Source organism: Crinia signifera, chromosome 1 (genome assembly GCF_055691185.1).
Source record: "Crinia signifera chromosome 1, ASM5569118v1, whole genome shotgun sequence".
Lineage (NCBI taxonomy): Eukaryota > Metazoa > Chordata > Amphibia > Anura > Myobatrachidae > Crinia > Crinia signifera.
Genome location: NC_139217.1, coordinates 113619742 through 113645574, shown reverse-complemented (window position 1 = coordinate 113645574; position 25833 = coordinate 113619742). Strand labels below are relative to the sequence as shown.

The 25833-nt window shown below is 45.8% G+C and overlaps 1 protein-coding gene across 3 annotated transcripts in view; it reads left to right on the top strand.

Moving 5' to 3' along the window:
* FBXW7 (F-box and WD repeat domain containing 7) overlaps nucleotides 1-25833 on the top strand; it is a 229733-nt gene that overhangs the window by 3097 nt on the left and 200803 nt on the right. For 2 of the 3 annotated variants that reach the window (XM_083171656.1, XM_083171672.1), the window contains exon 2: nucleotides 4381-4816. The gene's annotated coding sequence lies outside the window, so the exon portion shown is untranslated. Of the gene's footprint in view, nucleotides 1-723; nucleotides 851-4380; nucleotides 4817-25833 lie in introns of all 3 variants that reach the window. The other variant, XM_083171664.1, reaches the window with a different exon arrangement.

The window sequence follows — 25833 nt, the reverse complement described above, 5'->3', positions numbered from 1 at the left end:
CTGCCGTGATCCCGCTTCAATACTGTCGCTAAATAGAGCATTGAGAAGGGAGCCGCCGCTATTTCCCACGTCGGAAATAGCGGTGGCACATTGCATACCCCCACAGCCTTGCATGTGTGTACATACTCATCAATATCGGAAGAAAGGCCTGACAATTGTATACATGTGGACCCAGCTTTAGAATGCATACACGCTGGGCAACTCACGGCACCACTGGACTTAAAATATAGCGCATACACTTAATGATATCGTTTAGTAAGGGCATCAGGCCCCCGATTGGGGGGGTGTTAATGACCTGTGTGAGCGCGCATCCTTTGTCGTTCATAGCCTACACACTGGGTGATTTTATTTAAATATCGCTCAGAAGGGCCAAAATAAGCAATATCGTTTTGAAGAAATCGCAGTGTACACACCTTTAGACACTTTTTGTTTCCATTTACAGTATGTAAATAGGTTCACCATACTGTCTTTGTTTCCATCATCTGGGGGAGGATGGTAGGAGGGAATAAGCAGACTCTTTACAGACAGGTTGCTCTGCATGAATCTATGTACAGAGGCATATCCAGCTGTTCATATCTGTTCTGTCCGCTGCCTGTCATGAAGGGGTCGGTAATATTTACCATTAACCAGAGTTACTGTGAAATGTCAGACTTGCCTGAAATGTACTTTCATTTTATTTATTTCACGTGAAGACATGTATCTTTTTTTTTTTCTTCTGTGCAGCTCTTCACCCTCATTACATTGGGCCTAATTCAGACTGGTTAGCAAGGCTGCAACTTTTGCAGGTGGCAATACCATGCTGCGTTGCAGGTGGGGCAGATGTAACATGTGCAGAGAAAGTTAGAGTTGGGTGAGTGATTTTGTTTCTGTGCAGGGTAATACTTGCTGCTTTATTTTTACCCCACCCAAATCTAATGGGGCCTACACATCTGGTGATTTTAGCCCTATTTCTAAAGGGCCCCATACATCAGCAATTAATTGTCACAATTTTCAGATATGGAGATTATTGCCACAATTAATTTTAGATGTGTGGGCTCCCCCTTTTGGCAATCCAAATCAAAATCGCCAATGGATTGCTTAATCAGGTTTTTAAACATGTTTAATAATCTGGTATTATCTGCAGATCTTTTTTAAGGGCCCCATACATCAGCAATTAATTGTGACAATTTTCAGATATGGAGATGATTGCCACAATTAATTTTAGATGTGTGGGCTCCCCCTTTTGGCAATCCCAATCAGAATCGCCAATCGATTGCTTAATCAGGTTTTTAAACATGTTTAATAATCTGGTATTATCTGCAGATCTTTTTTAGATGTGTGGGCATTCCCAATTCATTTTCTTCATCTATTTACATTATGAACAGCTGAAATGACAATCGATTGGGGCAATTTCCAGTTATGAAGATGCAATCTTTAGATGGAAAAATCTGCCGATCACTGAAATAAATCTGTAATGTGTGGGCAAAGTCGGATAGATCTGAAAATCCATTTATCTGGCCAAAATATCCCAATATCTGAAAATCCATAAATTGTGATTGCTGATGTATGGGGCCCATTATATGTGTGGGCATTCCCAATTCGTCTTCTTCATCTATTTACATTATGAACAGCAATCGATTGGGCAATTTCCAGATATGAAGATGCAATCTTTAGATGGAAAAATCTGCCGATCACTGAAATAAATCTGTAATGTGTGGGCAAAGTCAGATAGATTGTAAAATCCATTTATCTGTCCAAAAAATCCCTGTATCCGGAAATCCATAAATTGTGATTGCTGATGTATGGGGCCCATTAGGCATCTGACTACATGACATGAAGCACGGATCACTCGCATGTGTGCAGAGCGATCAGTGCTTAACCACCTTGCTAAGCACTGAGGCTCTGTCACTGTGTGTAGGGGGCTTAGCTGCCTCTGCACATGTTAAATCTGCCCCAGCTGCAAAAAATTGCAGCCTTGCTAAAAGCTCTGAACCAGTCCCATTGCCTGTAGACATCTAGCTTGGGATATGCTGTTTGCATGAACTGTATTTCAAAATTGTATGTCGTAGGACGGATATTAAAAAGGTGACATCTGGCCCTTGTTGTTACTGGTCTCGGTGGGCCTGCTGTTCCAATTTCTTCCCAGTGAGAGTATGGTTGGTTCTATTGAAGACTTTACTTGACTTAACTACTGCTGCAGGCCAATACACAATCGCTGTTTGTTTTTGCACTGATCGCACTTATTAAGAATGGGACCTGATCAAACTAATGGGTGAGCCTGATGCTGGCAGTCAGATGCACCCGAGCGGAGCCACATTTGAATACATCATAAAGGTGCGTACACATGGGGGAGATTATTGCAAATATCGCTGGCAATATGGTCGCTGAGCGACCATATTGCCAGCAATGGGAGTGTGCACCGGCGATAAATCGCCGAGTGCGCGCTCCCGTTTTCAGTTCCTGAATGGTCGCTGGTCGGAGGAGCATGCTCCTCCGACCAGCGACTTCCACTGCCTCTTCTCTCGGCAGTGTGACATTTTTCATCTGCGACCATCTCTGGTCGCAGATGAAAACGGGACACTGAGCAATATATTGCTAGCGATCATATTGCCCCGTGTGTACGCACCTTTAGTGTTGTAGGCGAATATGGAACATCTAGCCCTCGTGTAAGAATAAGTTCTCGAATCTGTCATTTCCAGTATAATCTATATTATGCTTATATATTTGTTTGGCAGTATATGTGTAGTTGATTGCTTCTATTTTAGTAGCTTTTATGTTGTAAACCTGTTGATTCAGTCCACCGTTTAATGTTATTTGCTTTATGTATTGGAAAAAAAAGAATATGATTTGTCAGTTAACCACTACTTGTTTAAACATCATCATTTTGGGGTTTTAAATGAGCTGATTCAGCTTTTGTTTCAAAGTAGATTAGAACTGGTGTGTAAGTAGTTAGGAGGGTGTAGAGCTTGGTATTGTTTGTGGCTTGTGGCAGGAAGTGAATTGCTCTGTTATAGACAGTGAAGTTCACAAAGCTTGGAGTGTAAGCTAATGTTTTATGTAAGATGTTCACTATATAGAATATACTAAATATATATTGTGAAATGACATGGCACTGCTAATGATTGTCAAAGGAACACTCCTTCCATGGAGTAATTATTGATAGCAGTTGGTTTAATGGGTGTTAGTGGTTTATTTGCTATGACAATGCTCATTTCAGTGTTGATATCAATGCACACCCTCTGATCACCCCAAATGCTGCAGCTTCTGCTGCAAAGTAGTTACCTTACGATAGTCTTAATGCACATAATATTGTCTGTATTTTGCATGCATATATTGGTGTTTAGGTACTTTTTACTTTTGGGTCGGATCACACGTTGTCCCCAGAGCAGCTTGCATTATTTGTATTGAACAAGGTGCTGAAAGCATTCCATAGAGATTCATATCCCTGTGGACATCGGCTGTAGGTTTGTTAGATGCATATGCAAGCATTACATTTACCATTCCACCACATGCTAAAGGTTCTTTATTGCAGTGGTTTCCAACCTCTGTCCTCAAGTACCCCCAACAGTACACGCTTTCCAGGTCTCCACACAGAAGCACAAGGGAAATAATTAGCGCCACCTGTGGATCTTTAAAAATGTGTCTGGAAAATAAGTGCACCTGTTCACCTGCTGGGTGACCTGGGAAACGTGCACCCTGGAGGGTACTTGAGGACCAGGTTTGGAATGACATGGCTCGCTATCTTGCTGACGGCAGATAAAAGAAGATGGATAGGCTGTTGCCAATTAAGTTTTCAGGTCAAAATATTGGGATTGACGCATTGTTACAATTGTGTATTATTCATTGTAGGCATAAATGTTTGGCATATATAAAAATAAATCTTTCCCATTTAATCCCTCACATGCCTCTTTAAAAAATGAAGCTATTTGATTGGTTTGCACTTTATCTCTTTCCAAGGTGTAATAAATCTTCCTTGTTAGTGCTCTCGGTCACTCATGATAAGCAGCAGGTTGTGTCAGAACAGTGGGGTTTCTCTACAAAGCTGGGAGGGAGGGAACCACATCTAAGCAGATTTCCTTTGCAAAAATTAAGAACACGAAGTGATTGACATATCCTTAGGGGCCAGACCAGTGCTGTCATCTGAAAAGCTGAAATTCAGGCATTCTGTGATATCAGCCATAGGGATAGCATACCCTCCTCCACCTCTGCCGCTGTCCAGACAGAGCATTTTGTACCTGGTGGAATGGGTCATGTTAGAGGGTAATGTAGTGGTCAGAGCTGCGGGAAAATGTCCAACACTCACCTATGTATTTTATATTCATAGTTATTATATACAAATGTAAATGATTTGAGTTTTGTGGTTGTGTTTTATTAAACATTTGTTCTTTTCCCTCTCCACAGATACCACCTGCCACATTGTAATGGTTTATTGACTTAGACCTTACATGTAGTTTTCGAAATACTGATTTTAAGCTTTGCTTCTTATGGTGTACAAGACCCAACTAATATGTCTCTATGTAGAAGTCCGTTGTGGCTGAGAAGGGCCGTTGAGTAATACTTCCGAATATTCTGGCATCATTAAAGCAGACTTGGAACCAGAGAGCTGGTTATCTTCTCAGTGCATATCCGTTATCTTCAAGCCAAGTTATAAAGTGGCTACTGACGCATATAGGAAGTTAAGGAAAACTTTTGAATATCTCATTTTTCAAAATATCGGCCTTACTATGGATTTATCACTCCAATCCTGATGACCGCATTCATGGAAGTTGCATAGCTGCAAAAGGAAATTCTGACTGTCACTATCCACGTCTCTCCACTGTGCTATCGGGTAATACAGGTGAGTTTTACAGCTGCATGCGTTCTCTTACTGATAACTGTTTTAGTGATTTTATAATGGCCAATGATAACAAAATGCTCATTGAATTGTATTTTGCAACAGAATGCTGTACTTTCAGTGACATTGATCACTTTATAATTAAGTTGTGTGTATTCAAAAGAGCTTATTCTACATTGATTTTCGGAAGTGCATTTTTTAGGACAGTTTAAACGTTCTCTTAAGCTGGGTACATAGTAGACAATGTCGGAACTATTCTATGGTTGTCTTGATTTGCCTTGAACTTCTAGGCAGAAGATAATGTGCATACACACTGTGCATTCTAACAAATGACCAAACAATATACAGTTGTGTCCACATACATCTAACCTTGAATGATATAAGACCATTTTAGCCACACCATGCTATGGCATGACTTGACAGTGTTAAGCATCTTTTCATGTAATTTTTCCATTAAATGCATTGTATTACTTGCACAAGCAGCGTGTGCTGATTAAAATGATTTGCAGCATGCCTATATTCGGTGTGCAACTGTGCTATCTCCATATAAAATGCTTTGCATTTCGTATGCAGATAAAGCTGCAATCACCGAATATTGTCATGCTGCATTTAATTTTAATCAACAGCGTCTGCTTGTGCGTGATATTTACATAGTGATGGGAATTAGACACATTTCTGGCAAAAGACAACATCACAAAATGATAAATTGCTTTAAACTCGAGGCCATATTTTTACAATTGCACCCTTTTGAATTGACATGTTATGTTTGAATATCACTGGTCGAGTGAATGTTGGTCACCTGATCATATGCTGGGGTGTTTTCAGTTTTTTGAATCATGGAACCCAAGAGCACCAAAAGGTTTTCAAGGCACCCCCTAGGCCAAATGTTTCTTATTGAGAAATTCAGAAAAAAAATATTAAGTACATTGGGTTTACATATAACAGTTAGTGGTGAGGGACAGGATTTGCTTCTTTGTGCACATGATAAGATTGGCAGCCACAAGCACTGTTTTTTTGTTTGCCTGTTACATTGCCCATATATAATATGAATTGATCCTAGTCCACCAACCCTAGTCACCCTTTTCAAGTGTCTTGAGGTTTAGACTCAAAACCTAAAGTGGCTAAACTCAAGCAAACTATTGTAACTGTATTGTGGGTATCCAAGCAGAGATTGTGAGCTGAAATAATTGGGGTTTTCAGCACCAGGTGGCATATCTTCCATCAGGTGCTCATTACTTACAGATGCCCAAACTCTGTTTAATCCCCAGTATAACCCATTTTATTCCGCCTGAACTGTATTTGTGTATGTGGACAGATTATGCTGGTCTCTCTCCCTCTGCCAACCTCTTATGAAAGTTTTTGTATTGGACATTTTCAGTATGAGGGGAAAATCAATCAAGTACAATGTGCTGCCAGGCGACCCCATGATTATTATTATAAATAACGAATTAAAGTACAAGACCAATTAGAACAAGCACATGGTAAGTAAAGACAGTTGCAGCAGGGGGCAGGACACTGATGCAATTATAAGGGTGGCAGATATATATTGAGATAAGAAAAACACGAGCAGTTAAAGAGCCCTGCTTGTGAGAGCTTACATTCTAGATGCCCAGCTTCACACATACCGACCAGTTACGTTAGTGCTTACATTGCAAGTTTTCCAGGGTGCAACAGAACCCTTGCTCTCCCAGCAGGGAGCACAGTGGCATATTGCATTGATGTCAGAAAAATGTCTTTCCACATAAAAGCATGTATGCAGGAAGTAATTTTCATCCTTCATCCTATGTTGGTCAGCTAATAACACTCTTACACCAGAATCCCGGGTAGGACCCAGGAATTTGAACGCATTATTGCCATAGTTGAAATTGGGCCTTCTGTATTCCATTGACTGTTGGTTTGGTTGGTATTTCTAGACATACCAGGATTGTAGTTGACCCCTGTAGTGTAATGGTCATATGGGTTTGGTGGGTAGTTAGGGGGCTGTTGGGGAAGTGGCGCTGGCTACATGAAAGCACAGGAAAATGTGCATTCCAAAAAGGACGTTTGTCTCTCTTGCATAGCCATCAATTGAGACATAAATCGCTGCTGATTCTGCCTCTCGGCTTTAAAATATTTGTCCATGCGAGCATTCTCCTTTTCTTGGACATAAGAATCCAATTGTTAGAAATGTTCCACTATCACAGATGTCATCGCTTTAGCCGATTGTTTAGACCGGTTAGGCTTTTTTCGGTACTTGTTTCCTAGCACGGCCACAAATCTTATGGATCGTGTACCTTTAGTTAAGGTACACGATCCATAAGATGGACCCGATTTCCTTTGAAATCAGGTCCATTTGGCCGGCTAGGATAAAATATCGGGGGCATTGCGTCGGTCGGGACCGTTAACAATGGTCCCGACGCGACCGACGCGATGCCCGCGATTTCCCCATAGGCTTCAATGTTAAAAAATATTTTAACATTGAAATCGTGTCGGGAAAGGTAAAATATCGGGGGCATCGCGTCGGTCGGGACCATTAACATAGGTCCCGACGCGATGCCCCCGATTTTTACATAGGCTTCAATGTTAAAAGATTTTTTAACATTGAAATCCTGAAAAAATGTGAAAAATGTGAAATGGGCCAATATGACCCATTTCACATTTTAGATGTCCCCGTCGTCACCCCACGATAGACGCCAACCCGAAGCGTGGCGAGGGCGGCGGTGCGCGTCCTCCGACCTTTTCATTCCCCTACTATCCACGTCGGCGTGGAGTTGAGAATAGAATAGTGTGGCGAGCGCAGCGAGCCACCGAGCCCGAAGCGTGGCGAGGGGACGCGGATACCTTCACAGTTATACGCGTCCCCTCGCGGGCTTCACAGGTGTCCGTGGCGACGCGGACACCTGTGAAGTCCGCGAAGGGACGCGTTTACCTGTGAAGGTATCCGCGTCCCCTCGCGGGGCTCGCTGCGCTCGCCACGCTTCGGGCTCGCTGCGCTCGCCACACTATTCTATTCTCAACTCCACGCCGACGTGGATAGTAGGGGAATGAAAAGGTCGGAGGACGCGCACCGCCGCCCCTCGCGGGCTCGCTGCGCTCGCCACGCTTCGGGTTGGCGTCTATCGTGGGGTGGGGTGTACGCCGTGACATTTGGGGGGGGTTGGGAATATTTTACATTGAATCCAATGTAAAATCGGGTCCCAGGGTCCAAAATCGGTCGGTCGCGACGATCGCATCACATGCGACCAAATCGCATGCGATGCGATCGACCCGATTTTTCCGACACGACCACCCCGATGTAAATCGGTGTGGCCGTGCTAGGAAACAAGTACCCTTTTTTCTTTTTGGCAGGAATGCTGTATGCTGCAATTGGGAAAAAAAAAAACCAATCACATTAGACACTTTATGACAACTGATATATAAAAATAGCAGTTTTGTTTGCGTAAATGTGCTAGTGGCCTTCTCCCACCTGCATGCTAGCAACATTCTGCAACAGATACCGGGTGGGATGCACTCACAAGAAACTGGGTTCAAACACCAAATGGACTGCTCTTACTGCAAGAGCTGTCCTTTGTGTAAATAAATGCACATGTTAGTGCATGCACAATTATGCAAAGATGGCAGATGTATGTTAGAGCATCCCACCCCCAGTTTGTATTTCAGTAATTTTACTATGAGAAATGGTTGTAAATAAAAATAGTTTATTTACAATTTGAGCGTAATAGAGTGCTTTGTTTGCTTCCACAACATCGTCTATTGTTGCTTGGATGCTGTTAGAATGCATTGACGAATCCATCACCTTATTCTCTGCACCATCATCACCACCAAACAGGAGAATTGATGCCGGGCTCAGGTGTGCAGATGTCTGAGTGCCTTCTGAAGCCGGTGAGAATAGTGATGACAGCTGGCTAGTGGGTATGTCTTGGCTATTGTACGTCTGACTGCAATGCAGTGCAATTGAGGAGGACAGGGCTACTGGGTTGCCGAGTGCAGTGTTCCCAAACGCACTGCAGCACAGTTCGTAGTGCACCCAATCCGGCCTAGCAGCACCGCTTTTCTTGCACTTCAGGTCATGCACTTTGCTGAACTGTTTCCATACAGATTTCAAATTATTCACAACCTGTTGTTGCGTGCAATGGATTCCTCTGGATTTCAGCATCTCCGCAATATTATGATAGACCACCGCATCCCTAATGGTACCGGTTATCTGACGCCGAATCTCCTTATCTGCCATGATTTGCAGAATCTCACGTACCTCCTTATTGGACCAGTTGCTGGAAGCACACATGATGGTGCAGGTCAGGTTTGGGGTCTGCCAAACAGTCAGGCTGAGGGTGATGCTGTGGAACACACTGCCTGACAGCCAGCATGTGTTGCTGCAGATGAGGCTGTAAACACAGCATGGAGAGTTCTTGCAGCTGTAGTGTAGTACAGGCTACAAACAGGTATCGCTGCTGCTGCAAAGCTCCATGTGCTCTTTTTTATTTGTAAAAAGTCTAGTGTGTATGGGGCTTAAAAAGTTCATGTTTTAGATATGTAAACCGGGGTAGGGCTCAAATGACAGCAGTCTTTACTGAGGGTGTTATTAGTCGTCAACCGGTCCTGTTCTCGGCCCATTCGACTGCATCTCAGCAGGCGGGATTCAATGTCCCCTAAAAGGGGGCGTGGCCGTGAGAAACTGCCATGGATCTGCGAGATCTGGCTGTGAGCACGACAATCCACGGCCGTTCTCGGCAAAATGATCCTGACATATTTTAACATTGGGCTTGTTTTGCCGAGATGCCTGTTTAATGCTGGCGGGAAAGAAAGCATTGAATAGGCACCTGTCGCTATTTTCCCCATTGGAAATAGTGGCAGGGGATAGAATACCCCCCTTAATGTCCTGCATACCTTTTTTATAGCAAACCGTCCCTTGGTATTATAATAAAATCACTTTGATATATCTCCCCAGCAAGAGAGAGAACTAAAGGACTAAAACTATGTAACAGTGCTTTTTGATAGGGCAGTGTATAACCCACAGCAATGTAAATACCTGCAAGTGGTTGAAAAGACCATATCTGGGGTTGCGATCAAGTTTATTGCTGCTTTGGGTTGTTTCCTCCATTTTTACAGCTCCTCTTCTTTGTCGTGTTGGATACTAAGCTGGGTACACACCTACACAATTTATCTGTCCAATCTGTCTGGTGAGGAAAAGATTTGAGAATCCAAACTATTTTTTACCAAATGTTGGAAAATGGACAAAAAACAATTGTTGGGATACATTTATTAAACTCCATGAATTTAACCAATTTTTCTGAATGACTATTCTCCTATGTTTCCATTCGTTATCAGTAGAGACAGGATTATATGCATTTGCATATTTGCATATGCATTTGCATATTTTGCCCATTATCACTGGTTATTGCATATTTTACCTAAAATCTAGTGATGGTGCATATTTTAGGTCCCACCCTCTTCCCACCCACGAGTCACAGCACTGCTTTGCCCTGCTGCTGTTGGCCAGGTAGTGGTAGAGTGTGCAGGCTGGGGCAATATGTGCACAGTGTGGGGAACCTTGGATGTACGCTATGTCTGACACTGCTCTAGGCTGCCAGTCCACGTTGATAAAAGTCAGTCATGGGCGGATGCCATTACGAAGCTCCTGAACCTTTGCCTGCCCCTGGCCTGGGACTTTACACCAAGAGACAGACTTCTGCAGCAGAGGCGGGCAGAAGGGTTGTGACATCATGCGGCACGGAGAAAATGCTGTGTCACAGTGAGTATGCGGCGCAGGGAGGAAGCCTTCCACTGCGCCACCCTCACACGCTATGCTGACATTTGATCCATCTGCGCTGGAGATGAGGGTCCGTGCAGTTGATGCAAGAAGAGCTTTGGACGCTGCAGTATTCTGTATCAGCCAGCTTACTGACATTTGCAGATGCTGTGGGCCTATTTTTGAGGTTTATTTGCAACTAATTGTATGCTGATTTTTAAATAAATAAGTTAAAAATGACTTTTTTTATTATTTAATGTAGTATATTTTAACACTTTTCATGCATATTTTAAGTATTTTTCATGCATATTTGCATGCATATTTCAAGCTTTTTTTGTTGCATATAATCCTGTCTCTAGTTATCAGATTTTTGTTCCTACCAGACAACAGTTGAACAGGCAAATCTGTACGTGTGTATCCAGCTTAAGAAAAATGGCTGCATGGAGCGACCTTTTTGCTGACTTCTATTAACGCGAATACCAAGCTGCTTATAATCTTTTTCCAGTCTTTTACCTATCTCATAACATCATACATACATACATGGTTATGACCCAGTAGCCAACAGATCAAATGTGGTTGTGATACTGTGTCAAAATTTTAATATATCCAAGGTTGAGAGCACAAAACTAAATAAAACAATTGCAAATCTAATTAATTAATCTGTGTTTAAGTAAAGGAAACATTTAAAACCTTTATATGGGAAGACTTGAGTTTATGAGCTACTATTTTAATGTGACCACATGGATGCTTTCTTTTTTTCACTCCACTATAGGGGTCAATTCAATTACCAGTGATGTACTGCCCAACACTGATGTGATGGTCGGCTGCATACATCAGCCACTTACTGTAGCGCTGACATGTTTTCCTCTGTACCTCTCTGGGATGTGAGGGAGAACATGCTTTGCGGATGGCCATCATGTGACTTGACAGAACTAATTTAACTGACCCTTTAGTGCAGTGTCTAATTGCTTTGCATTGTTGCTGTCTGCGTAGCTAATGGCTGACAAATGTTTTGAACAAGTTTTCAAAGCACTTTCAAATTGGAATCTATTGTTGGTGCAGACCTATTCACAGAATGCTTTAAGAGCTTGTTATATGCTGTGAGAATAAATAGTGCTGCACTGTTATGGGTCCTATAAAATCATTGTGAAATTAGGCTTTATTGCTTCTGAAGCTTGAAAAGTAATGGCAGGAAGAGCACTGTGTAACACTAAGATAGTTTATGGGGCATCCTAATTTAATCCCATGACTTTTTTTGTCTGTTGGGCAGATTCAATTGGGCCTCTGGGTCTATTCAATTGATGTCCCTGTTGGGGGGGTGTGCACAACCATTAGCACTGGGTTTAGCAAAGCTGCCAAACCCATCTAAAGCTCTGGTTTGGATAATAAAACTCCTCAGGAGGCTATGAGCTGAAATGCTGTGTGCCCCCTGTGTGCCTTAATGGCGCAACAATTAAATTAGTTAATTGGATCCCCCCAAAAAATGAACACTAGAATGAATGTGTATGCTTGTACATGTTCTAGGGCAGCGGTTCTCAAACTGTGGGTCCCAACCTTCTCAGCATGGGGTCGCGACTCCATGTTGCTGACCATCAGGCTGATGACTTTTTAATCTCAGTCAGTGATTGAAGGAGTCTTAAAAATCTGTTGAATTGTCTGTTATTTTCGACTCCTCACAACATTTTGTGCCTCCACAATGCTGCCATGCGTGTGCGGTCTGCTGAGTACACATGTGATGTGATGACCTTCTGCAGTAACTTGCTGGGGTCCCATAGTTATTTTAATTGTTTGATGGGGTCCCAGAGCAAAATAGTTTAAGGACCGCTGTTCCAGGGAATATAGATTGTAAGCTCCATTGGGGCAGGGACTGATGTGAATGTTCAAATATTCTCTGTAAAGCGCTGCGGAATATGTGTGTTCTATATAAATAACTGATGATAATAATAAATGGAGCTTTATATTTCTGCCACCCTCATCAATCATCTTGTGGGGAGGTGGTAAGTGCCATGACACAGGAGCGATAAAACTATTTAAGGAGCAGTGCCTCTGTGTGATCTAGTTTATCTCTTGCCTTTTCTTCCCCATAAATGCAGGGCACCTGTATGTATGAGATAGTGATACGCCATACTGAATATAATGCTTATGAGGTAAAAGGTGGCTAATAACAAAAGATGGGGACAAGACTGAAAACGGTGTTCACTTGCCAGAGGCATTTTTGCAGCTGATGTCTGGCTGGTAAAATGATACTGTATTTATTGTACTTTGTGGAACAATAAACTGTTTATGCAAACCTTGACCATTAGGGACAGTTTAGAGCGCACACAATATTTAGTAAATAACTCTAACAAAGGATTACATGTTTTCCATACTTCAGGTTTTAATTACAGTATGCAGTCAGTCGTCGTTCTGTTTCCTTGGTACAATCCCTTCTTTCTTTCTGAGAAGACATTTCTAGTTTAAACAGTGGACAGAAACATACCAAGTAAGATTCCTCATAAGGGGTTTCTGCAGTTTCATAATGTAATAAAAGGTTACATTATTAGTAGCTTTTTATGTACAATTCACTTCACTGCCGAATGCATACTGCTTGCCTTGTGGGTTTAAACAACAAGGAGCTCTTCTTTCTATTCATTATTGTGTTTGAAAGGGAAGTGATGCCTTCCTTTAACGTACAATGTATATTCTTATTTTCAAAGTATTGAATGAAATAACAAAGGGCTTGTTGCCATTCATATTCCTTGTGATGTAGGAAAATGCATGCCCCAGTCACATGAGTCTGGGCTGCCTGTTTGCCCCATTATTATAGTCTTTAGTGTGCAGTGAAATGTCTGGTCTATCTTATTGCCTCTCTATGGGTAATCTGTAGAGTGCACTGGACTACCTGCCGCAGTGTGACCCACAGGAGTCTGGGCTGCCTGTTTGCCTCTCTGGGTGTAATCATTACAGTGCACTGGATTACCTGCCGCACTGTGAGCCGCAGGAGTCTGGGCTGCCTGTTTGCCTCTCTGGGTGTAATCTGTACAGTGCACTAGATTACCTGCCGCACTGTGAGCCGCAGGAGTCTGGGCTGCCTGTTTGCCTCTCTGGGTGTAATCTGTACAGTGCACTGGATTACCTGCCACAGGGGCCCTTATTCTGATCTGTGCGGCCGGAGCCGCATACGTTGCTCCGGCCGCACAAACCAATCCCCGCCTACAAGACGGATCGCCACGGCCGTCCGTACGCGGACGGCTGGCGATCCGCATGAAAATGGTGGGGCGTACGCCTCCACCATGGTGGGAGCTGCCCCCTGCATTCGATGGTCGACGACCATCGAAGGCAGGTCCGCACGCTCCACCAGCTCACGCAAGCTTAGACCACACGGACAATCGTCCGTGTGAAAGCTTGTATGGGGGCGGCGAGCTGACATCCGGCGATGTCAGCTTTCCGCCCCCATCACTGGCGTCATAGCCTCATTACCATGCATACGCCCCGCGTTTGCATGGGAACGCCCATGAAACGCGGGGCGTATACATAGGTAAATGAGGCTATCAAGCCCCTCACGCCCCTATACGCCCCCTTTGCGGCGTATAATTTTTGTGTGCGGCGATTTCGCCTGCACATGCGCAGAGTGACCTCTGCGCATGTGCAGAGTGAAAACATCGGCGGTACGGCCACACGCGGGCCGTACCGCACAGATTAGAATAAGGGCCAGTGTGACCCACAGGAGTCTGGGCTGCCTGTTTGCCTCTCTGGGTGTAATCATTACAGTGCACTGGATTACCTGCCACAGTGTGACCCGCAGGAGTCTGGGCTGCCTGTTTGCCTCTCTGGGGTAATCTGTACAATGCACTGGATTACCTGCCGCAGTGTGACCCGCAGGAGTCTGGGCTGCCTGTTTGCCTCTCTGGGTGTAATCATTACAGTGCACTGGATTACCTGCCGCAGTGTGACCCGCAGGAGTCTGGGCTGCCTGTTTGCCACTCTGGGTGTAATCTGTACAGTGCACTGGGTTACCTGCCACAGTGTGACCCGCAGGAGTCTGGGCTGCCTGTTTGCCACTCTGGGTGTAATCTGTACAGTGCACTGGGTTACCTGCCACAGTGTGACCCGCAGGAGTCTGGGCTGCCTGTTTGCCACTCTGGGTGTAATCTGTACAGTGCACTGGGTTACCTGCCACAGTGTGACCCGCAGGAGTCTGGGCTGCCTGTTTGCCACTCTGGGTGTAATCTGTACAGTGCACTGGGTTACCTGCCGCAGTGTGACCCGCAGGAGTCTGGGCTGCCTGTTTGCCTCTCTGGGTGTAATCTGTACAGTGCAGTGAAATGGCATTTTAAAATGTTATGCCTTCCATCAGATGTCACATGTGCTTCATGCCCTCTTTCTTGATAGCTTTTCATATTTAAATTTGTGCATGTGCATAATTTGTACCTCCTAAATTGCTCAATCAGTGAATTATTAGCAGTGATGCTGCTTTGGTTGCTTTCATGTAATTGGCCTCATCACAGCAAGTTTCCCTGCTGCATAGCGTTCCATATTTTAATGGGAGTTTGGGAATGAGCAGGGATACATATGAAAGAACTTAATGTACAGGGATGGTACTGGAGGCGGTTATATTTGGCTTTTTCATGTGTTCATGTTCTCTCGAATAAAGACTGCAGTGCAATCTTGTCTTTATTAAATTATACTTGTGTTAAAATTTTATTAAATATGTGTATAACAAATAAAATATATACTGTAATAACTTTTTTACATTGTTGTGAACTGGAGTGTATTATTAGGTTGACAGTTAAGAGGTTGACATGCAATAGGTCAACAGGGTCAAAACGTTGACAGGGTCAAAAGGTAAACACCACAAGGTCGGCATAAGTTTTTCACATATGACAACTGTCGATATGGAACCCCAAATAGAATAATGCGCACTCAGGCACTTGCTTGTGTACTTGCTTTGCTTACCATGGTGCCTCACTATGCTCGGCACACTTATCTTCGTCCTCTGTGCCGACATAGATGGTGAAGTAAAAACAAGCCTGTAAAAAAATAAAAAAAATAATAATAATATTAAACTTGTCGTGTATGTATGTATGTATGTATGTATGTGTGATATATATATATATATCATACATACATACATGTCTTGATAAAGGGCTACCTGCCTGAAACGTCGATTTGCACTACACTTGTGTTTGTTGCTTCATTTTGATTACTGCCGCCGTGCAGTTTAAAAATCTTAGAGTGACTTCAGCTTTCTACCTCCTGTACATTTCCCAAGCGGGAAGAAAGAGCACCTAAGTCGTTGTGTGACACTTCTGCTGGAGTGCCGGGACTATATATATATATATATATGACATGCGACGGTGCGGCACTCCTGGTATAAATGAAGACTCGCAGACTGGAAACTGTAACAACGTTTCAGTTCATTAGAGAACTTTTTTCAAGTGTACAAAGAATAAACAGTATACAACATACCTTTATAGTAACCTCACCCAATGTGTATGCGGCTTGCCAGAGCGGGACCTCACTCCCGTCCAGTACCGTTGCAGAAAAAAGAGGAATTTGGTACCTACCGGTAATTCCGTTTCTCTGAATCCGCAGGGGACACTGGCGTTCACGCTGGGTAATAGAGGTGGATGGCTGGGAACTGGCACACTGTAACTTTAAACAGCTGGCTCCTCCCCTCTAGTACCCACAATCCCCAGTTAGGAAAATTGGAACGAGAGGAAGGACACCAGACTACTACTGACAAATAACCACATATTTACAACATATATGCATATATACAGACAACAACAACTGTACACACATGACAACAATGACCGGCAGGCGACCAGAGTAGGGAGGGAGGCCAGTGTCCCCTGCGGATTCAGAGAAACGGAATTACCGGTAGGTACCAAATTCCTCTTTTCTCTATCATCCGGCAGGGGACACTGGCGTTCACGCTGGGGAGGTTCCAAAGATTCCCCCTTGGGCGGGAGAACTCGGAGGAGCCTGCAAGACCAATCGACCAAAATCCGCCGCTGACGAGGCGAACGTGTCGAATCTATAGAACCTAATGAAGGTGTGAGAGGACGACCAAGTAGCCGCTCTACATAACTGAACTGAAGACGCGCCTCGTCGCGCCGCCCACGACGTGCCCACCGACCGGGTGGAGTGAGCTGTGATAGAGGAAGGCGGAGCCCTACCTTCAGCCAAATAGGCCTGCCTAATAGTGAGCTTGATCCAGCGAGCTATGGTCTGCTTAGAGGCCGGCCAACCCCGTTTAAGAGCGTCATACAGGACAAATAGGCCGTCTGATTTCCTCAAGGACGCAGTTCTGGACACATAAACTCGCAAAGCTCGGACCACATCCAGGGAGACCGATTGCGGGTCGGAGTCCGTAAAGGCAGGGATGACAATCGGTTGATTCACATGAAAAGAAGTAACCACTTTAGGCAGGAAGGAGGCTCTCGTACGAAGCTCCGCCCTGTCCGAATGAAAAACAAGAAAAGGTGCCCGGCAAGACAGAGCACCCAACTCTGAGACTCTCCTTGCCGAAGCCAGAGCCAACAGCGTAACTGTCTTCCATGTCAGGAATTTTAAATCTACCTGCTCCAAGGGTTCAAAAGTATCGGACTGCAGGAAGCGCAAAACCAAAGGCAGATCCCACGGCGGCGTAGGAGGAACGAAGGGGGGCTGGACTCTGGCCACCCCTTGCAAAAACGTCTTGATTTCTGGCAGCGAAGCCAACTTCTTCTGAAACAGAATGGACAGTGAAGAAACCTGGACCTTCAGGGAAGCTAGACGAAGCCCTGAATCCAACCCCGACTGCAGAAAACGAAGAAGCCTAGGCAGATGGAAACTCCTGAACGGGTAACCCCGAGCGGAACACCAAGTGGAATATGCTCGCCATATCCGGTGGTAATGTCTTGCGGAAACCGGTTTACGGGCCGCCAACATCGTGGGGATTACTGAGGCCGGTATCCCCTTCTTCCTTAAGATGTCTTCTTCAATAGCCACGCCGTTAAACGGAGTGGCTTCAGTGCCGGGTGCAGAAATGGTCCCTGCTGTAGGAGATCCGGCCTGTCCGGGAGTGTCCAAGGCTGGTCTATGAGCAGGGACTGAATCTCGGCAAACCAAGTGCGTCTGGGCCAGAATGGAGCTATCAACACGGCTCGGACCCCCTCTCTTCTTATCTTTTTGAGAATCCTTCCTAGAAGAGGAATCGGAGGAAATAGGTAGACGAAGTGGAAGGGCCACCGAACCTCCAGAGCGTCCACTGCCCAAGCTGCGGCGTCCCTTGTTCGTGATACGTAACGGGGAAGCTGATGGTTCTGCCTGGAGGCCATGAGGTCTACCTGAGGCAGACCCCATCTCCTGACTAGCTCCTGAAACACATCGGGATGCAGAGACCATTCCCCCGGATGGAACTTCTGCCTGCTCAGAAAGTCGGCCTCCCAATTGTCGACTCCTGGCAAGTATACTGCCGACAGAATGACTTCGTGTCTCTCCGCCCAGTGTAGGATCCTTGCGGCCTCCTTCATGGCGCCCCTGCTCTTGGTGCCTCCTTGTCTGTTGAGGTACGCGACAGCCGTCGCGTTGTCCGACTGGACCTTGACAGTCTTCCCCCGAACCATGTCTGGAACGGCCAGTAGAGCATTGAGAATTGCCCTGAGCTCCAGGACGTTTATGGGCAGACTTGCTTCCCACTGACTCCAGAGACCCTGTAGACGACGATCTAGAATGACCGCGCCCCAACCTGTGAGACTGGCGTCTGTTGTCAGAACTATCCAATCCCATATGGCGAACCGTCGGCCCTGAGTCAAATTCTGTCTGTGTAGCCACCACAGCAGTGACGACCTTGCTCGACTGGATAGCTGTACCCTCCGGTGGATGAACAGGTGAGAGCCTGACCATTGACGAAGCAAGTCCAACTGAAGGGTTCGAGAGTGGAGCCTCCCGAACTGAAGCGCCGGGAAAGCTGCCACCATCTTTCCTATCAGTCGAATGCAAAGCAGGATCTGAACTCTCTTGTGGAGTAGAATCTGACGCACCAACAACCGGATGGAGTTGATCTTGTCCTCTGGCAGAAATATTCTCTGTGCGCTGGTATCCAGCAACAGGCCCAGGAATTGCAGGCGCTGGGACGGTACCAGCGAGGACTTTGGATAATTCATTATCCACCCGTGCTGCGTCAGGAACAGAATCGTTCTGTGAGCATGCTCCTGCAGAATCGAAGGGGATGATGCTTTTATCAGGAGATCGTCCAAGTACGGCACGATATTGATGCCCTGAAGCCTCAGACAAGCTAGCAGGACTGACAACAGCTTCGTAAAAACGCGAGGGGCTGAGGACAGCCCGAACGGAAGAGCTCGGAATTGGAAATGCTCCTGTCCAACAGCGAACCTGAGAAAAGATTGATGGTGGATCCATATAGGGACGTGGAGGTACGCATCCTTTATGTCTAAAGAAAGCAAGAACTCCTGGGGCTCCAGAGAGGCTATGACAGAATGTATTGACTCCATCTTGAACGGATGGTACTGAACGTACAAATTGAGTGCCTTGAGGTTTAAAATGGGTCTGGCGGATCCATCTGGCTTGGGAACCGTGAAAAGATTTGAGTAAAATCCTCTTTCCCTCTCCCTGAAAGGCACCGGCATGATCACTCTGGATTTCAAAAGCTTCTCTATAGCCCCTTGCAGCTGTACTCTCTTCTCCTGCTCGCGTGGCAGAGCAGTTGTGAAAAATCTTGAAGGTGGGGGACCCGCAAACTGAATCTTGTATCCGTCTGAAATAAGCAGACGGACCCAAGGATCCGACGTGGTGGCAAGCCACTGCTGTCGAAACTCCAGAAGACGGGCCCCGACCTGAGAATCCCCCAGCATGGCTGGAGGATAGTCACGCTGCAGGCTTCTCCTGGGGCTTGGGCAGCTGGGCCCTGGCCGCAGGTTGTCCTCTTGTCTTTCCACGGGACCCACGAAAGGAAGAGGAAGAACCTCTTCCCCTGCCGCGAAAGGACTGCTGTGGGCGAAAGGAATTGAACGATGGCCCCGTGTACTGCCGTCTCGCCGGTGGAGGAGCAGATGGCAGAAAAGCCGACTTACCTCCCGTGGCCTGGGAGATCCACTTATCCAGCTCAGGGCCGAACAGCATGTCTCCAGTAAACGGTAAGGCTTCTACAGCCTTCTTCGACTCCATGTCCGCTTGCCAAGACCGCAACCACAAGGCTCTCCTGGCGGCGATAGAGTTAGCCGACACCCTGGTAGCAACCGTCGTGATATCCTTGGACGCGTCCGTAAGGAAATCAGCCGATTCTCGGATATGCTCTGCCAGGACCCTTAAATCCTGGCGGGGAACCCCATCTTCCAGGCCCTGGATTAACTGTTCCGCCCATTTAGAAACAGCCTTACTTACCCAGGCTGAAACCACTGCTGGACGCAGCTGCGTCCCAGACGCCACATAGATAGCCTTGAGTGTATTCTCCAGCTTCCTATCTGCAGGGTCCTTTAAGGTGGTAGCCCCCGGGACCGGCAGGGCAGTCTTCTTGGATAGGCGCGAGAATGAAGCATCCACAGGCGGAGGCGTCACCCACTGCGCAAGTGCAGACGGCTGAAAAGGATATAATGAAAGAAACTTCTTTGGAACCTGGAACCTTTTATCCGGGTTCAACCATGCGGAATTCAGCTGCTCCTGCTTTGGAAAAGGAAAGACAACCAGCTGTTTAGGACGTACCTCAAAGAGCTCTAAATCCTGGGACACAGGCTCAGGCTCCTCCGGGAAGTTAAGGACCCGCTTCACAGCAACTATCAGAGCCTCCACCCCAGCCGGGGCTGGTTCTGGATCCGTTGCCTGCGGAACCCCCTGGTCGTCATCCAAATCCGGGTCCAGGTCGTCAGCCAAATACCCCGGATCATCTCCCGACTCGTCAGAGTCCTGGCATTGTAACAACGGCCGTTTTGGACGCCTTTGCTGAATGGCAGGGGCAGACATCGAGGAAACAAACGAATCCATGGATCTAGTTAAAGAAGAGACCCACGCTGGCTGAGCCACCCTGGACTCCGCCAGTTCAGAGGACAATTGAGACATAGCGCCCACCAATGAGGAAGCCCACGCAGGGGGCGCGCTAGAAGACTCATGCTGAGGGCCAGCTATACCCCGGCATGCCTCACATTTAGTAGCCTTGCCCTCCGCAGATGTCTGAGAGAATTTTGCACCGCAGGAGATGCAGCAAAAAGCCTTTTGAGAGGCTTTTGTGGAAGCCTTGCCAGTCATTTTGTAACAAATGAACCCACACACACACACACAGAGATAACACAGAGGAGGTGTAGGGGCAAAGGGACTGTGGGCACCAGAGGGAAGCACTGCCTCCTTGTAAGCAAACCACCCTCCCCCTTACTCAAAGCTATACAGCTATATCAAGGGGAACCAAGGGTTAACAGTCCCACTGCTGTGTGCACCTAAGGGAAAAAGGTGACAAGCAGAAACAGCGCTTTAGAATAAAGCTGTAAACAGCAGTATTCAGCACAGCATAAAGCATTACAGCCTTAAAGCATATTCCACTGCCCCAAAGCCCCCCTCACCCGCGGCATTGATTTTTAAAAATGGCGCCCGCCGCGTGCGGTACCGCGCCTGAGCTGCTTCTGGCAGCGCTATTCAGCGTGTCTCCCCACGGCCGCCTCCCGCCCAGAGAGGGTTAAAACCCCCAGCACTCGGCGGTAGCAGCGCTACAGGTCCACACGCGCGCACTGACTAAGCCACACAGAACGCCCCGCTGAAGGGGTACTTACAATTAGGAGTCTTCACCGCCGGAACGCAGGACAGACAGGCAGGCAGGCAGTTCGTGTCTGACGGTCCCTTTGGAGGGGGACCGCAGGAACACAGGAGTCTGGCAGGTGTCTTTGACGAGACCCTGACAGAGCGCTGGACTAGCCAGCGGCGCCAAAGCTCCCTTGCAGGGAGAATAAAAGTATCTCAAAGCTGCAGCAGCAGAAACTTTGAGAAAAGGCTAGAAAAAACAACACTAAAGGAGATGCTAGAACGGAGACAAACTCCTGCGTGGCCAGCTCCCAGTGCACAATTTTTCTAACTGGGGATTGTGGGTACTAGAGGGGAGGAGCCAGCTGTTTAAAGTTACAGTGTGCCAGTTCCCAGCCATCCACCTCTATTACCCAGCGTGAACGCCAGTGTCCCCTGCCGGATGATAGAGAAATGACGTCATCACGCACCAGCGTGATGCATGATACAAAGTGCTGTATAGACCCGTCACCATGGAGATGCATAAACATTGCAGTTGCCGTAGATGTCACTAAAATAGAGAATAGATAAATGAGCCTTGGCACACAAATAGATGCGCACCAAATGTAGAATATAAAGCAAAAAATCTACTAACATACGCATAAACAATATAAGATAATATGAAGATCTACATGCGGCTCTCTAACGCCGACACGCTGGTGTCGACCTGTGTCTAGCGGTACGGGCTGTACATGGGGTAAACGTAATAGAGACTATATAAGGAATATACAGTACTGAAATGCAACTAACGGACAAGGTATACATAAAGGCAAGTATAAGAATAAGAAGATGATGTCCGCGATGAATAAAGATGCCACTACATGCTAGAAAAGGACCTGCTTAGTGGGCAATGAAAGAAATGTTCTCATTAAGTCCTTTAGGTGATATAACATCCAGAGTCATAATCCACTTGGTTTCAAGTTGGATGAGTTTGGAAGATCTGTTGCCCCTCCGTGGCAACGGTGGGACAGTGTCAATCATACGATAGCGCAATGAATTTAATGGATGCTTAAACTCCAAGAAATGCCTGGCAACTGGTTGCTCGGCTTTTCCAGAAGCCAGGGCTTTACGAATGGCCGATCGATGTGCTGTCATTCTGTCTTTGAATTTGCAGTCTGTTTTGCCTATATAGGCTAACCCACAGGGGCAGAGTATCTGGTAGACCACGTAGGAGCTGTCACAATTGAACCTATGTTTTATAAGGTATTTGCGTCCCGTATGCGGATGATAAAAGCAATCTCCGGGCAGAAGGAATTGACAAGTGGTGCAGCCCATCTTTGGCGTTTGTAAAAATGTTGTTTTAGCAGCAGCTGTCTTGTATTTACTGATGTCTGATTTAACGAGTATATCCTTCAAGTTTCTACCTCTGGTGTAACTGGGCATAATCTGGGTATTTGCCAAGCCCAGTGCTGTGTCAGTATTGACAATGGGCCAATGCTTCTTAGTGATGGTATTGATTTGCTGTGAATTCACATTGTACCTGGTCACCCAAGGTATCTTAGAGGCTCTCGGTTGGCTACTGCTGCGTGTGGGCTGTAGCAAAGTAGCTCTATCCAATTTAATGGCTCTTTCTTTTGAAGCTAAAAGTTCTTTCATGGAGTAGCCTCTATTGTAGAATTTATTAATAAGCTCATCAAGTTGTTGAAATGCCATAGTCTTGTCACTGTTAATACGCATAACCCTTACCATCTGAGAGTATGGTAATCCGCGTATGAGGCTCTTCGAGTGGCAGCTAGTGGCTTGCAAAATCAAGTTTCGGTCGGTCGGTTTGGAGTATAGAGATGTATCAATCAACATGCCTTTTTTGGAAACCTTGACATCAAGAAAATTTATTTCGGTTTGGCTAAAGCTGTACGTGAACTTGATAGGATTGTCACTTTGATTGTGTCTCTCTAGGATATCTTCCAGGGTCTGTTGAGTGTTTTTCCATACAATGAACAAATCATCGATGTGTCAGTGATTAATGAGTGCAGCAGCTAGGTTGTCTGGAAAATGTGAACCGTTGGTAGCTCTCGAGGGCTAGGGTTGGCTACCACTGATCTAGACACTGTAGATCTTCTCTTTCAACCAGAACCAGTTGTAAACATAGGGTCTGATTCAGCATGAGTTGTAGTCTTGTACAACTCTTCTCGGCAGCATGCAAGGAGGGTGCTCAGCACAGCACTAGGCCTCCCTGTGATGCATTTGCTAAAATGTTGCCACTGCAGTGAGTATTCCCCTCCAAGAGCTCTGGACAGGCCTGCGTTGTCTGAACTGCTCTCCCAAAATGCTCTGTCCCTGCATCCTGCCATCCCTTAAGGTGCCCATACACTTATCCGATTTGGGAAGATTTTTTCACCCGTTCCCAAGAGATTGGGCCGACAAATCGTCCCAAATCGGATGTGTTTGAAGTCCTATCCGACCCAATGCGTGGTCCCTGCTATTGGATCGGACCATTCACAATGTGTTGGTCCGATCCGTAGGTGTGTGCCAGCGGTGAAGCACCACTGGCACACACCTATGTGCAGGGGTAGGCAGTGTTTTTTAAAATTTTCTTCAAAAGACAGGCTGGCCATTGGCTGAGAGAGCAACTTTAAATTCTACCACCGCTGGCCGCACGGTGACTGCACCTGCAGCTCAGCGCTTCCCCGGATACTGCCCTCCCCACCGTTGCACGGTCAACACCAGGCACTCAGCACAGCCTGGCACTCTCCGCTGTCGCTCACTCTTTTTTTTTTTTATCTCCTTCCCCTGCATCTCCCCGGGAGTTTACGTGGGATAAATCACATGCAATTTATCCGTGTAATAAATGGCACATCAAGTGCCAAATCATTAGTAAGCTCTGCTGGGAGAGCTCAGGAGAAATTGGGTCCGACTAGTCCTCCAAGTCAGACTAGTATATAGGGCCATTAGACTGCAGTTGCAGGCTTGTGTGCTTGCTATTTTTGCCAATCTGTGATCCATGATTAGTTAGCCCCTTAGTTACTGTATATATTTTTGTAATAGCAATTTGCAACCACTGTAATTGCCTTTTTTGTACCCGTGTCTGTGGTTTTCTCCATTTTTGAAAGCCTTCACAATTAAAAATGTTCTGCTTTTTGATCCATAATTTAGCTTCAGATGTCATAATCACTAGCTCCCATTCACTATTACAGGACTTTCATCGGGCTGCTCCCATCCTATGGAATGCCCTTCCACGCACAATAAGAGTCTCCACTAGCCTCCAAACTTTCAAGCGTTCCCTGAAAACTCACCTCTTCAGGCAAGCCTATCATAATTAAGTTCTACACGCATAACCCTCTGAAGCACTTATGTATTATATAGCTTCCCTTCTGGACTTGTAACTTGGTGTGACTGCTATGCTATAACTGATGCCTGTCCTTGTGTTTCCCTCCTATGTCCCTATAGATTGTAAGCTTGCAGCAGGGCACTCTAGCCCCCAAGTCTGTCTGTTGTTACCCAGTTTGCTTTATCACTGTCTACTATTGTAAAGCACAACGGAATCTGCTGCGCTATATAAGAAACTGTAAATAAATAATCAGTATAAATACAATGGGGGATATCCAATTACCCGCAGTCAATTACTCCATGTAATTGGTTCATCTGGGCCTATCAAATTAGCCCTGCTGCCAGCGCGAACCTTATCAAAGTATTGGTGAAACACTGGGGAAAACAGGTGTGTTTTGGCACCCAATGAATATTCCCCGCTAATTGGATACCTCCCAATATATTCTCTACAATGCCAGACATACGAATAGGATGGTATAGAAACATTTGCCAGGCCATACTTTAACTGCATTCCAACATTATAGTTAGAATTAATAAGAAGTGATTGCTGGAGCCATCAAGTTTCTTCAGATGTAGAATAAAAAGTGATAGGGCCATTTTATTCAAGATATTTCTTTCCCTTCCACAAATCAGGAAAGTATGTGATAAAAGAGCATCAAGAAAAGATTGACACTTAAATTGAGGTGGCGTTCAATTGGGAAACTGTGAAGTGTGACTGATCAGCTCATTTCGCCTACAAGTCTGCAACGTGAGGTGAAAAGCCACACTGATACATTCAGATCTATCTTAAATGTATGTGTGTGTCTATATAAAAAAAAAGATATATATATTTACCACATGCTTAATGCCCATTACACATTATGCTTCTACCCCTAATATGCCAGCCTCTCACCTGCCATCCACATTCCAATACACAATTCGGTACTTGTTTCCTAGCACGGCCACAACGATTTAGATCGTTGTGGTCGTAAGATAAAAAATCGGATCGATCGCATCGCATGCGATTTGGTCGCATGCGATGCGACCGATCCGACCGACCGATTTTTCACCCGATTTTTTTTTTTTTTTCACCTGATTATTTTCAATTGCCCCCCCAAATGTTACTAAGTGGGCTAGACCCCACGATAGACGTCAACCCGAAGCGTGGCGAGCGCAGCGAGCCCGCGAGGGGCGGCGGTGCGCGTCCTCCGACCTTTTCATTCCCCTACTATCCACTAGGGCGTGGAGTGAGAATAGAATAGTGTGGCGAGCGCAGCGAGCCACCGAGCCCGAAGCG